Source organism: Equus asinus, chromosome 7, assembly GCF_041296235.1.
Source record: "Equus asinus isolate D_3611 breed Donkey chromosome 7, EquAss-T2T_v2, whole genome shotgun sequence".
NCBI lineage: Eukaryota > Metazoa > Chordata > Mammalia > Perissodactyla > Equidae > Equus > Equus asinus.
Genome location: NC_091796.1, coordinates 100,279,810 through 100,293,108, shown reverse-complemented (window position 1 = coordinate 100,293,108; position 13,299 = coordinate 100,279,810). Strand labels below are relative to the sequence as shown.

Below are 13,299 nucleotides of genomic sequence, written 5' to 3'. Positions count from 1 at the left end.
GGAAGAGACTGGTCTTAGGTCTCTAGGCTGTTCAGCGACAACACTGGGACTTGACCTGGGGACCAAATTCCACGCCCCAACACCATCTCTTGGTTCTTGAGTCAGCTGCCACTTAAACGTCAATAGCCGATAGAAATATAACGTGACCCACGTACGTAATTCAGTCCTTTGTTACTGGCCCCATTTTAAAGAAGTCAATAGGAACAGGTGAAGTTAATTTAAATAATATATTTTATTGAACCCAATACATCTAAAATATCATCACTGCAACATATAGTCAATATAAAATTTATTAATAAGATATTTTACATTTTTTTGGTGCAGAGACTTTGAAGTCTGGTATGTAATTCATAGTTACAGCGTATTTCAATTTGCATGAGGCACATTTCAAGAGCTCAGTGGCTACATGTGGCCAGTATCTGCCATACCAGGCAGCTTAGCTCTGGATGCTTGTTATTCAAAGGGTGGTCTGTGGACCAGAGCATCAGCATCCCCTGGGAGCGGGTGACAGATGCAGAATCTCAAGCCCCACCCAAGACCTACTGAGTCAGAATCTGCCTTTTAACAAGGTCCCCAGGATATCCGTGCACACACTCGTTTGAGAAATGCTGATCTCCAGTTCTTAGACTTTTGCAAGAAGAGCGGCAAGAGCCCTTTGCAATAGCCGAAAGCCATGGGGTCTTCTTCCCCCCAAAACAGAAATATGCAAATGCACACAAATTTCTGCTTAGGATTCTAGAAACGTCCTCCTGCTCTTGGAAGCCCAGCCAAGGACCCCATGGATTCCGCGTAAAGAACTCTAGCTCTGGAGCAGTGGTTTTCGAAAAGTGAAAATAAAAATTGTAAGCAGGGCAACCTTTTCTCTTGTTCACCAATGAAACATTGTTCAAAGCCCCGCGTACAAAATGGGCTGAGAGCAAGCCACAGTGGCTGAACAGGGAGGCAGCCCCAGTCCCATGTGTCTGTCTTTCCTCCATCTAACCCTGAAGACTGAGGGTACCTCAGACCCAGGGTAGGACGCCCACCCCGACCCCACCCCAGCCCCGCCTTGAGTTTGCTGACCATGGCCCGCTGGCTGCACACAGGTCGTCTGGAAGTAGCTTGCTTGGTTTGTTTGTTTTTGTTTTCAGACTCTCTGGGGACATTCTGAGGACCAACTGGATTTTGGAACACTGGGGCATCTCAACTGCCAGGCAGGTCATGTTATCATGAGGTCACTTCCAGTGCAAAAGTCTTGGAACCCAAAATGGCCTTAATTGGCTTTCTCTGCCTCCTTAAATCACCAAACGACAGAGGTGGAAGGACTTAGTAGACCATGTCTTCTTTCCTCTCTCTAGAGGAAGAGATTAGGACCCAGAGGGCGGATGTAACTGTCCCAGGCCATACCCCGACACCTCCATCCCACATGACCTCCTTGAGTGGCCAAGGAATTCTCTTATTACCACACGGACTGTGGAAGTTTCTGATGGAGCACAAGATGCAGTTTCCCATTTTCTTTCCCCATGCTTTGTCATCATCCCATTTCCCATCTCTCTCCCTCACATGGAGAGCTCGTGCTGGGGCCACAAGAGCTTCTCTAAGACTGGTTGTGACCAGCTCACCTCTTTGCTCAGCGGAGGTGACTTCCCGCGAAGCTAGTGAAGCTTACACTCATTCTGGCTTGAATGGACCCTTCCGGGATTCATGAAATGGGATTTTTTTTTTCTTAAAGAGGGTCCCTCCAAGTTGCATAAACTTCAGACCCCACAAAACCTGTGTCTGACCCTGCTGTTCAGACCCTTTGAGGTCTTCAGGACAAAGTCCAGATTCCTACAAGCCAGCTTCAACGGCCCTCCCCTCGCTGGCTGTCTCCTCCCGTCCTTGTACACAGCATTCCAGTCTTAGGATGTGAACGTCTCCAGCTCAGGCTGGGTCCCCATCTGGTGGACGCTTCTCACCTCCAGGTCTTGCTTAATTGCCTCCGCCTCAGTGAAGTCATCATGGTCTCACGAGCCACCCCTCTCTCTTGTCCTCCTGCCTCCTTACCACTTGCTTGTGATCACTTCTGGGTTAATATTTCTAAATCTCTGGCAACAATGCCTGGGACAGAGCAAGCATCCCGCGTTTGTTAAATAAAATACAATACAAATAAAAATGGGAGCTTCAAGTCCTTTTTCACCCTGAGCTCTTGCTGTGGAAAAGGGGTCCTTGTGTTCCATTTTGCCCAGGGGGCAGAGCTGTTTTAGGTGCTTTGTCCCAGTCATCATTAGCACTGCCCACTGTCACTCTTGATGGTGTCCTGGTTTCGATGCTAAATGCCTGGTCATCCCTTCCATAGAGTTTCCTCCCGGGTTAATTCTCCAGCATCCCTGAAGACTCAGCTAGGGAATCTGGTCCTTTGAGAATATAAACTGAGATGTCTTTGCCTGCAGGTAACTGAAGGTTTATTAGGGCACGCAACCAGAAGGCCAGAGAGGAAGTCGTTCTGGGTCAATTCTGCCAGCAGTTGAATGAGCAACAAGACACAATGTCACCTACTCATAATGAAGACCAGAGGCACAAAAATTGGATGATTCTTCCCAAGAGAGTTTTTTTTTTTTTAATCCAGTGAGGAAAATGTTCCCCAGGAGCTCTGCTCCCCACTCACCCCAGGTGACTTCCTTTCACATCTAAGTGGCCAGAATGGATCACATACCCACGGCTAAACCGATGACTCTCGGGGAGCAGGAGCCTCTTGATTGGCTTGGACCAACCAGGAGTCATCCTCTGGAGCTGGGGGGAGGCTCAAACGTCCAGCACACATGGCCACCATTTTGAAAATAATACTGCCCAGGACGGCTTGGCTGAGGGGAGGGAGGGAGGAACATGTGTCGGCCAGGCCACCAACAATGTCTACTGCACCTTCCCTGAGCCCTCCGGCTGGAAGGGTCCTTCCCCCTCTGGATTCCATAGGCTGTTGCACTTGCTCTATTATAGCACTTTATCACTTTTCAGCTTGTCTCTTGTCCCCCTGCCCCCAGATATTAGCTCCACAAGAGCAGGAAGTATGCTTTATCACCTTAGTCTCCTCGCAGCTCCTAGCCCAGGACCTGGCGCCTTGGAAGAGCTCAGAGAGTATTTAAATGAGTACATTTCCTCCCTGGCAGTGTTCCTATCAAGCATAATGTACTCCTTGTTTGGGATACACTTGGTGAGATGCTTTAGGTTGGGGAAACGTAGGATGTTTCACAGCTGCTCTTAAACTGCGCACTCCCTGAGCACAAAGCCTGCGCTGGGCACATCGCTGTATTCCCTGGGACCTGGCACAGGGTCTGATCCACAAGCCGTACTCATATTTTAAGATATAACACATAGGAGACAGGTGTCCATGCAACACAGCAATGAAAGAAGGAACTCTTCTATATGCAATAAGGATGGACCTCTCAGACACAAGGTCAAACGAAAGAAGCCAGACATAAAAGAAGAATGGTGTAAGATTCCATTTATATCAAGTTCAAACATGGCAAAACTAATTCTTGATGATAGAGGAGAGAAGAGTGGCCACCTGCAGGGGGTATGACCAGGGAGCCTGGTGTGCACCAGAGCTGTCCTATCTCTTGACTTGGGTGATGGTTACATGTGTGCGCACGAAAAATTAATTGAGCTTTAAGCTGTGGTACATCTAGACAGTGGAATATTATTCTTTTTTATTAAAAAGAAATGAGCTCTCAAGCCATGAAAAAACATGGAAGAAACTTAAATGCCCATCACTGAGTGAAAGAAGCCAGCCTGAGAAGGCTGCGTACTGTAGGATGCCAACTATGTTTCTGGAAGAGGCGAAACTATGGAGACAGTAAAAAGACGAGTGGCTGCGAGGGATGGAGGGAGAGGAGAGAGATGAACAGGCAGAGAACAGAGTTTTAGGGCAGCGAAACTATTCTTGATGACACTATAATGGTGAATATATGTCATTATCCAAATCCACAGAATGTGCAACATCGAGAGTGAACCCTAGTGTAAAGTATGGACTCGGGGTGACGATGTGTCAGAACAGGTTCATCGACTGCACAAATGGACCCCTCTGACGTGGGATGATAGGGCGGGAGGCTGTCCATGTGTGGGCCAGGGGGTATATGGGAAATCTCTGTACCATCCAGTCAATTACGTAGGGAACCTAAAACTGCTCTAAAAAATAAAGTCTATTTTAAAAACCATTATTGAGCAATTTATTTTATGTACTGTACAGCATATCTCAATAAAATAGGAAAAAGTGTTCTCCTTCAAAATAATATCAATGAGTGTTTACTAAAGGCTTGTAGGAAGCCAGACCCCGCCCCAGTTCTGTGCCCGTAGGATTTCTACAAGGCAGGCGGTGGGAAGGCAGGGGCTTGCCTGGCTTGATCTCCATCCTGTCCTCAGTGCCCAGTATATAAGAAAGGTTTGTCAGGTGGAGAAATGTGCTCCTTGAAATGTCACAAAAGCCCCACGCTGTAGAAACAGGTATTCTCTCCATTCCACAGAAGAGGAAACCAAACTCGGGAGAGACAAGTGACTGGTCCAAGGCCACCCAGCTGATAAGTGGCAGAGCCAGGGCTTGTGCCAGGTTGTCTTGATGGAAAAGCCTGCATTCTGAACCCCTGTGCTATGTCATCTCCAATTTTCAAAGAAGTTGAACTCCAGAGAGCTCAAGGCGTTTGCAAGTTGTGCTGGTAAAACTATTCGTAGGAGTTTCCACTGTGGTTGGGTTTTCCCTAAATTAATTGCTATTGTCTCTGGTGTATGGTTAAAGCCCTGATTGTAGCTCTGATAAAGGGACAGTCCAAGCCCACGCTCAACCGTGAGCCTGTCAATAACTTTGACACCCTGAGTCTCTGTCACCTGGTAACTACTAAAAGGTGTAATATTCTGAAGCCTTTAATTTTACCTTCCGCGGGAGAGGAAAATTGATGGGGAGAGGTAGGATGCAATTTGAGACGTGCAAATTACCTTTTGACTCTCATGAATATCTATTTTGCATCTGATGCCCGCCTGGGCAAGAATCTCTGTCCCCAGGACAAGCCAGGTTGACGGGCATCAGCGCATAATTGCTGGGCTCAGGCCCGTCTCCCCCGCTGGGGAGTGAAACCTTGCTCAAGGTCAGCAGCGAGGTGTCAGTCTGAAAGTTTCCAATGCCACGTGAGCTGCATCAGGAACAAAAGAGTCTTCAAAGATGGCAGCTTATCCCAAATGCAAAAAGATGTGTGTGTGTTTGTGTGTGTGTGTGTGTGTGTGTGTTTGGTCTGATGATGCCTTCAGGCCAGGTAGGATGCAAAGTGAAAAGGTGACGGAGTGGGGCAATTTTGGGGGCTTCAGGTTGTGGCTGAGTGACACAGAGAGAGCCTATGCGGACGGCTCTTGTGAGAAGTTCGGCTGTGCCAGAGTGGAGAGAGAGAGAGGGTAGAAAAAGCAGCATCCTGAGAAATACATTGACGATTTAAAAAAATATATTTTTCGTTGTGGTAAAACACACATAACACACAATTTGCCGTTTTAATGCATACAATTCAGTGGCATTAATGCATTCACAATGACGTGCAACCATCACTGTGATGAAGTTCCCGAACTTTTTCATCACCACCGAAGGAGACTCCATACCCACTAGCAGCCCCTCCCCGTTCCTCCCGCCCCCAGCCCCTGGCAACCACCTGTCTGCTTTACGTTGCTATGGATTTGCCTATTCTGGCTATTTCAAGTAAATGGAATCATACAATATGTGGGCTTTTGTGACTGGCTTCTCTCACTTAGCACAATGTTTTCAAGGTTCATCCATGTTGTAGCATGTGTTGGTACCTTATTGCTTCTTACGGCTGAATAATACTCCACCGTATGGGTGTAACACACTCTGTTTATCCATTCATTCCTTGATGGACATTTGGGTGGCTTCCACCTTTCAGCTACGTGGCTAGTGCTGCTATGAACATTCACGTCCAATATTTTCTTGAACACCTGTTGTCAGTTCTTTCGGGTAGATTCCTGGGAGCAGAATTGCTGGGTCATGTGGCAATTCTGCGTTTAACTTGTTGAGGAACCATCAAACTGTTTTCCACAGCGCCTTTGCCATCATACATTCCCACCAGCTGTGTACAAGGGTTCCAATTTCTCTCCATCCCTGTCAACAGTTGTTACTTTCCATTCTTTTGGATTTGAATTGTTTTCAAGTGAAGACTCATTCTTCTCTGACTGCGTGCTCACCGTGGGCTCACGGGCTTGTGAACCGGGGTGAGCGGACAGCCCCGACCCCACCCTCCAGGGGCTCCGCCTGGTGGGACCCTGGGAAAGTCAGGCCCGGAAAGAAACTTCTGAACTCTACCCTGGCCTCTCAGAGCTTCCCTTCAGCTGCTTCTCTCTCCAGCTGCCGACAGGGAGAGCCGAAATTTAGACACAGAATTCCAAGCCCCTTTTAGAGAAGCAAGAGGGGAAAGAGCAAGATTTTGGTGTGAGAATCCTTTAGGTTCAGACCCTGGCTCTGTCACCTGCTCTCTGTGACGTTGAGCAAGTGGTTTAAACTTCCAGAGCCTCAGCTTTCTTGTCAGTAAAATGGGATAGTACTATTTACCTTGGGGAGTTACTGTGAGATTTACGTAGGTAAGTGACAAAAATGAAGACCTAGCTCGGTGCCTAACACTTAGGAGATGCCCCATAAAAAGGCTTTTCCCCTCTTTGGGTCAATGGAGAAAAAGGGATGTCAAAATAACAGGAATGTGTATTTTTTCGTAATCCAGCACTATCCAAGGCAGACGCTGACCAACAGATGGGGATGTTTGCAGACTGAGGAGCCATCTCAGTTGTGGGCCAGGGACATGCCACAGCATGCTCTCTCCCATGGATCTGGGCCCTCACTCACCTACCAGCCTCCTGCTGGCCACCCTGGCCTCCCCAGTAATTCCGGTGCTCAGCAAGCTTTGGGGTTCACTGGCCGTATTGGTTTCCTAGGGGTGCTGTTACAAAATGACACGCACCGGGTGGTTTAAAACAACAGCAATTCATTGTCTCACGATTCCAAAGTCTAGAAATCTGAAATCAAGGAGTCCGCGGGACCATGCTCTCTCAGAAGACTTTAGGGGAGCTTCCTTCCAGGAGCTTCTTCTAGTTTCCGGTGGTGGTTGGCCATCCTTGGCATTCCATGGTTTATCGTTGCCTCACTCCAGTCTCTGCCTCTGTCTTCACATGGCCTTCTCCCTTGTGTGTCACTCCCCCCGCCCCCAATTTCTCTCTTCTTATAGAGCCATCAGTCGTGGGATTAGGGCCCACCCTAATCCAGTAGGATCTCATCTTAACTGGATTGGTATTTGCAAAAACCCTTCCAAATAAGGTCACATTCACGGGTACTGGGGGTTAGGACTGCAACATATCTTTTTAGGGAACACAATTCAACCCACAGCACTGGCTTATGGTTAAATGCAGGCATGAAATCAGGTTTTATGGACACAGAGACAGTTTTGGGGGCCCTCATTAGGGAAAAGAACACAAAATTATAAATACCAGTTTAGGTACAGGGCCCTGGAAGGGGGTGAGCAAGTGGGGGGTCCTGTAGCTTAAGCATCATTAGCTTCATGGAAAATCCACCTCTGAATAAACCTTACTTTATAAACCCAATTCAGTTTCTAAACTCATTACACGGAGCCAAAGGAATAAAACAGTTAAAAATGACAAACCATTAAAACCTAAATTTCATACACAGACATACATGTCTGTATGTATATTGGAACAGATCCGAAAGGAAACACATCCAAATTTCAACTGATTATTTGTGACTGATGGAGAAGCGAGTGCTATTTATTTTTTCTTTTTGCTTATCTAAATGTGCTAGTCTTCCTACAATGAACATATATTGCCTTTATAAAAACCATAACCATCTTCTTGCAGGCTTGATGTGTCGATTAGAGCTGGGATGTGTCTGCCGCCCTCACAGAGAGCTACACTGCTGGCGTTGTCATAGACAGCTTTCCCGGGAAATGCTATTTCCTCAAGGGCTCCACGGAGCCCACAGGACCTCCCCTTGGGTTTCCTAGGTCCCCCTATCCCACCCCCAGAAGGCTGCCTGGCTCAGCTTGGGAAGGTACCCAGAGAGCCACTGGCCAGTCCACACACAGGAGAGGCCCCACCACGGAGAATGAGGTGTCGTGGCTGCCGATCTGTTTCCCTGATTTACATCAATTTACATTCGGCTCTGAGTAATATACATGAAAATCAGGCAGCTTCCCTCTATTCCACTGAAATCAGATGAGGCCGCCTGGCCCGAGGATGATACAACGAGATGCTCCCTCGCTTCCCAAACCCTGGACAGATTAATTTTTCAACCAGAGCAAGGGCTGGCATTGTAATCATGGCCACCTAGCACTGTTTTACGTTCTCCAAATTGGATAGATAAATGGATATTTGAGGTTTATTAACCTGAATGCTTTGTCTAGCTTCATTTTCCATTCCTTTCCCTTCTCTCAGGAGCTGGTAGGTTTTTTCATGTGATTATCAATGCTATTCACTCATTCACTCCTCTCACAATAATTTACTGAGGTCTTCTATGTACCAGCAATTGTGCTGGGTCCCTGGGTGAGAGGTGACCGCCTTTGTCCCTGTCTGTATTTGAGGTCCCTGCTGTTGACTTGTTTTTTAAAATAAATTTTGATGTAGGTATCACCTACATACAGTAAAATGCATACACAAGTGTACAACTTGACAAATGTTAACATATGTATCAAGGAACCTCCCTTATGATCAACATATAGAAGATTTTTAATTCTCCAGGAAGCTCGGTCAGGCCCCCTCCCTGTCAATATCCTTCTACCCCACCCAAGGTAACCATTTCTGACTTCTTTCCCTATCAGTTAGTTTTGCCTGTGTTTGATCTTCCTGTAAATGGAATTAGCCACTATAAGTTCAAACTCCGGCAAAACTTATTTGGATCATCAGTACATTGGTGAAATTCACCCATGTATCAATAATTTGTTCTTTTTTATTGGCATGTAGTATTTAATTACGTGTATACACCACAATTTATTCATCTATTCTCTGCTTGATGGACGCTTGGGTTGCCTCCAGTGGGAGAAGCTTATGAATAAAGGTCCTATGAACATTCTCACACACGTCTTTTGAGGCTCCTGTGTGCTTGTTTCTCTCGGGTATATACCCAGGGGTGGAATTGCTAGGTCAAAGGGTGAGCCCATTTAGCTGTAGTAAATACTGCCCACTCTTGTCTTTTAAATTCAGTCCCCTTGGTCCATTTTCCCCAGAGCCTCTTCTCTATTTTGTTTGTGCCATCCCTACCTGCCCTTTATTGCAATCACAGGATGTAATTCAGATTTCTGGCTTGCAATTTAGGACTGGTGCAGCAACAGCCCTCAGCCGAGAATCACGAGATCCAGTCCATTCCCAGCTGTCCCAGGGATTCACTGTGTGTATCCAAGAACACTGGCTTGTCTCCCTTGAGCTCGATTACCTATATTAGATACATAACGTTTGAGGTACTTTCCTGTCCTGACACTTACAAAGAGCGGGCTCAAATCTGAGCTTAGCCAGTTTTGTGACCTTGGACAGGTTACTCCACCTCGCGAAGCCTCAATGCATCTTACCATGACATGGGGACAATAATGTGCCCACTTTCTAATTCTGTTGAGAGAATTAATGAGTTGGTTAATGTACAATACCTGGCACAAAGAAAGTGCTCAATATATCAGGGTATCTACTGTGGCAAGACCGCCAACAAGCTACTCTCTGCAGAAGCAAAGACCTTGCCCACCTGTCTTGCCGGTGTTCCCATGGTTCTGTCGCCTCGCGCCCAGGTGGGGTCTTCCTTGGCTGGGTGTTGCCATGAACCCTGGCTTACATGTTGATCTTCATCTCTACTTCTTTCTCAGTTGCTGGGAGGGGGTGTAAGGACATTGGGTTAAAAACACATTTTTTCCCCAAAGTAACAATATTTTAAACAGGTTTCCTATATTTGTCAGAGGAAACATCAAACTGCACTTTGCAAGACTTTGGAGGTTGATAGTGCACCTGAGCTCGTCTAGCTAATAACGTGCTCTGAAGCAGCAAAGGCATTGTTTTTGTCGGTTCAGTAGACAATGTGACACATTGCCACAGAAAAATGCCATTTGGAAGACCACGGAAAGTGTTTCCTAGAATTTCATGAAACTGGTTGTCCTACTTTCATGCAATGTTTAATATAGAAAATAGAGCTAAGTTTGATCGTATAACTCACACTTGATATTTTTCTCAAAATGGAGACAGTTTTCTTACGATTTCTGATTTATTGAGGTGTGGCAGACACTACTGTTTACCTATCCCAAAGCCTTCTCCCTAAAGAGACTGGACAAGGTCACCCCGCTCTTTCGCATCTCCCTTCTTAGAGGATCCTCCCAAGTGCATCGCCCAGCATCACAGTCCTTCTACAGAATCTGCTGAAGCTAGTCCGCAGTTTTCCCAACACACTCAGAACCCCTTCATTGTGCCTCGCCCTCCCCACAGACTCCGCAGGAGCCCTCCTCCGAGGTCTGGGGCCCAGGCTGCCTGGACCCCGCTGTGAACCTCTCGGCTGTAATAATTCCAAACTCTTTCCCGTGTTCCCCCACCTGAGAGGTGGTAGCTGCTACCTCCATAATGTCTCCGAGTTCTCCTTTTACCCTTTCAGTTTCCCAGGGAACAACTTCATACCTGGTTAGCCATCCTGTACACCAAATTCTCTCTGCTCACCTTTGCCTGGTGTGGTTTCTGTCCCCTGACTGGCCCCCGCTGACACCCCCACACCAGGCTGTCTGCTCCTCAGTTCCAGCCTCCAGTGAGTTGCTGAGCATCACTGAGACTCAATTTTCTGATTTTTAAAGTGGGAAGAATTTTAACAGAACGCCCATTAGCACAGAGTGGCTTCTTACGTTCAGCCCAGGAGTCCTCGCTTCTGGAAGCTTCCTGCACCCTCCAAGCTGGGTCCTCCAAATCCTGATCATATGACTCTTGACACTTTGCCCTTCCATGCGTTCAACAAGCATTTGTTTGCAGTACTATGGACCGAATTGTGTCCCCCAAAATTCATGTGATGAAGCCTTAACCCCACAATGGGACTGCACTTGGAGATGGGGCCTTCAGGGAGGTGATTAAAGTTAAGTGAGAAGGCGGGTGTCTGAAAGCCAGGAATAGGGCCCTCCCCAGAAACACAGCCCTGCTGGCACCTTGCCCTTGGACTTTCAGCCTCCAGAACTGTAGAAATAAATGTCTGTTATTTACGTCATGCAGTCTGGTGTCTTGTTATGGCAGACCGAGCAGACTATAACAAGCACCTACTATGTGCCAGACAGACGTAGGTGCTGGGGATTCAGCAATCATCGAAATAAACTGAAGGCTCTGCCCTTGGTTCACTTCCATTCACAAGTGGGGGGAAAGGAAATAAAGAAAAGGACGCCAGTAAACATGTGTCACAGCAGATGGCACTGAGTTCAAGAGGGGAGAATAGAGCTGGGTACAGAGTAAGGAGGGGCAGCGTGTAGCATTTAGGTGGTCAGGGGAGGTGGCATTTTAGTAGCGACCACAGGAAGAAGTAAAATAAGAAGAAGCCATAGTATAGATATCTGGACGAAGGGTGTGCCCTGAAGAGGGAACAGCATGTGCCAAGGCCCTGCGTGAGAAAACACTTGGTGCAGTGGATGAACAAGGAAGAGGGAGCTTGGTGGTGGTGGAGAGGGGGACAGAGAGCACAGGGCCTGGGGGCCATTGTAAGGACTTGGGCTTTTATTCTGAATAAGATAGGGGGCTTGCATCAGTTAGTGTTCTCCAGAGAAACGACCAATAGGATATGTGTGTGTGTGTGTGTGTGTGTGTAAAGAGGTTTGTTTCAAGGAATGAGTTCATCTGATTACAGGGGCTGGTAAGTCCAGATTCCATAGGGCAGACTGTAAGACTAGACCCTTAGGCAGCAGCTAATGCTTCAGCCTTGAGGCAGAATTTCTTCTTCTTCAGAAACCTCAGTGTGGCTCCTAAGGCCTTCAACGGATTGGATGAGGCCCACCCATATTATCCAGGGTAATCTCCTTGACTTAAAGTCAGCTGATGGTGGATGTTAATCACCTGTATAAAATACCTTCACAGCAACACCTGGATTTGTGTTTGATTAAATAACTGGGTACTGGAGCCCAGCCAAGTTGGCACATAAAACTCACTATTGCCAGGCTCTTGGAAGGTTTTAGGAAGAGGACATCCTCTGTTTACTTACCTGGGGTAGTTTCTGACTTACTTTGAAAAGGATCCTCCTGGCTTCCTCGTGGAAAACCATCTGTAAGGGCACAGCTGGCTGCCACCAGAGAGACAGGCCAGGAGGGCGCTGCAGGCATCACGTGACGCCGCAGAGGACAGGGGCCGGGTCCCGGTGGTGGCGTGCAAGCTGCACACTCGCAGGCTCTCGTCTGCAGGTGGAACTGGCAGAGGCTGACTGTTTCTGTTCTCCCAGAAACAAATCCGTGTGGGTGGCACCTGGCACGCCGCAGGTGCACAGTCAGCGTGTGCTGACACGGAACGTACGAAAAAACGAGTAGCAAACTGTAAAGCACTGTCCACAGGTTCTCTGTTAGCACCCTTAGGCCTTCTCTGCCCTGGCCTCTCTCCTTGGGCCGAAGCACCATGTGTGGAAACCCCAGTTGTGGCCCAGATCCCAAATCCTACTGCATCCTGGAGCCCAGCTGGCCCGGGCCCCCATCCAGCAGTTCTCTCTGGCTTCCCCGGACCACCTTGGAGTGCAGTGGAGCAAAGGTTATCTCCCAGGGGACCTTGGTGCTGTGAAGGTCCCGTGGATGGGGCAGGAATTACATTCTCTACAATGCCCCAATTCTCATCCCCTTTATGCCAGAGAATTTGTGAGAAAGTCACATTGCCTTCTGCGGTGTTTCTAGAATCTGGGAGCTGAGTGGACTCCATCCTTCTTATCTCCTTGGAGTTAATCGGAGCATGAGGAAGAGCAGTGGGGTCTGGCAGAGTCCCTCACCCCCAGATCCCACCGCTGAACCACACAGGGGGTGACCAACCCCTCATGTTCATGGTGAAACGGGTTCTTCTTCAAAGAGCGCTAAAATTAAAAAAAAAAAAAAAGTATGAGAAAGAAAAAGAGAAGAACCCAGTGTGTTTACATGGAAAGTGGTTCCACATTCCCGCCTTAGGGAACACAGAGTGTCCTGGAGCCGGCAGCCACCTGGCTCCGTTCCCCACCGTATTGTAGAGTGGGGGAGCCAAATTTCCTTCGGGCTGTCTATAAATAAAGTGCTTCGTCCACAAGCAATTAGGTGGAAGCATTTTTCCAACCAGTGTGCATATGAGTCTCATTTC

The 13,299-nt window shown here is 47.6% G+C and overlaps 1 long non-coding RNA gene across 2 annotated transcripts in view; it reads right to left on the bottom strand.

Moving 5' to 3' along the window:
- Window positions 1-247: 247 nt before the first annotated feature.
- Window positions 248-13,299, bottom strand: part of LOC139045726 (uncharacterized) — a 55,209-nt gene continuing 42,157 nt past the window's right edge. For both annotated transcript variants that reach the window (XR_011504756.1, XR_011504755.1), the window contains exons 3-4: window positions 12,218-13,042; window positions 248-9,854 (exon numbers count right to left, since the gene is read on the bottom strand). This is a non-coding gene — a long non-coding RNA (uncharacterized lncRNA). The remainder of the gene's footprint in view (window positions 9,855-12,217; window positions 13,043-13,299) is intronic.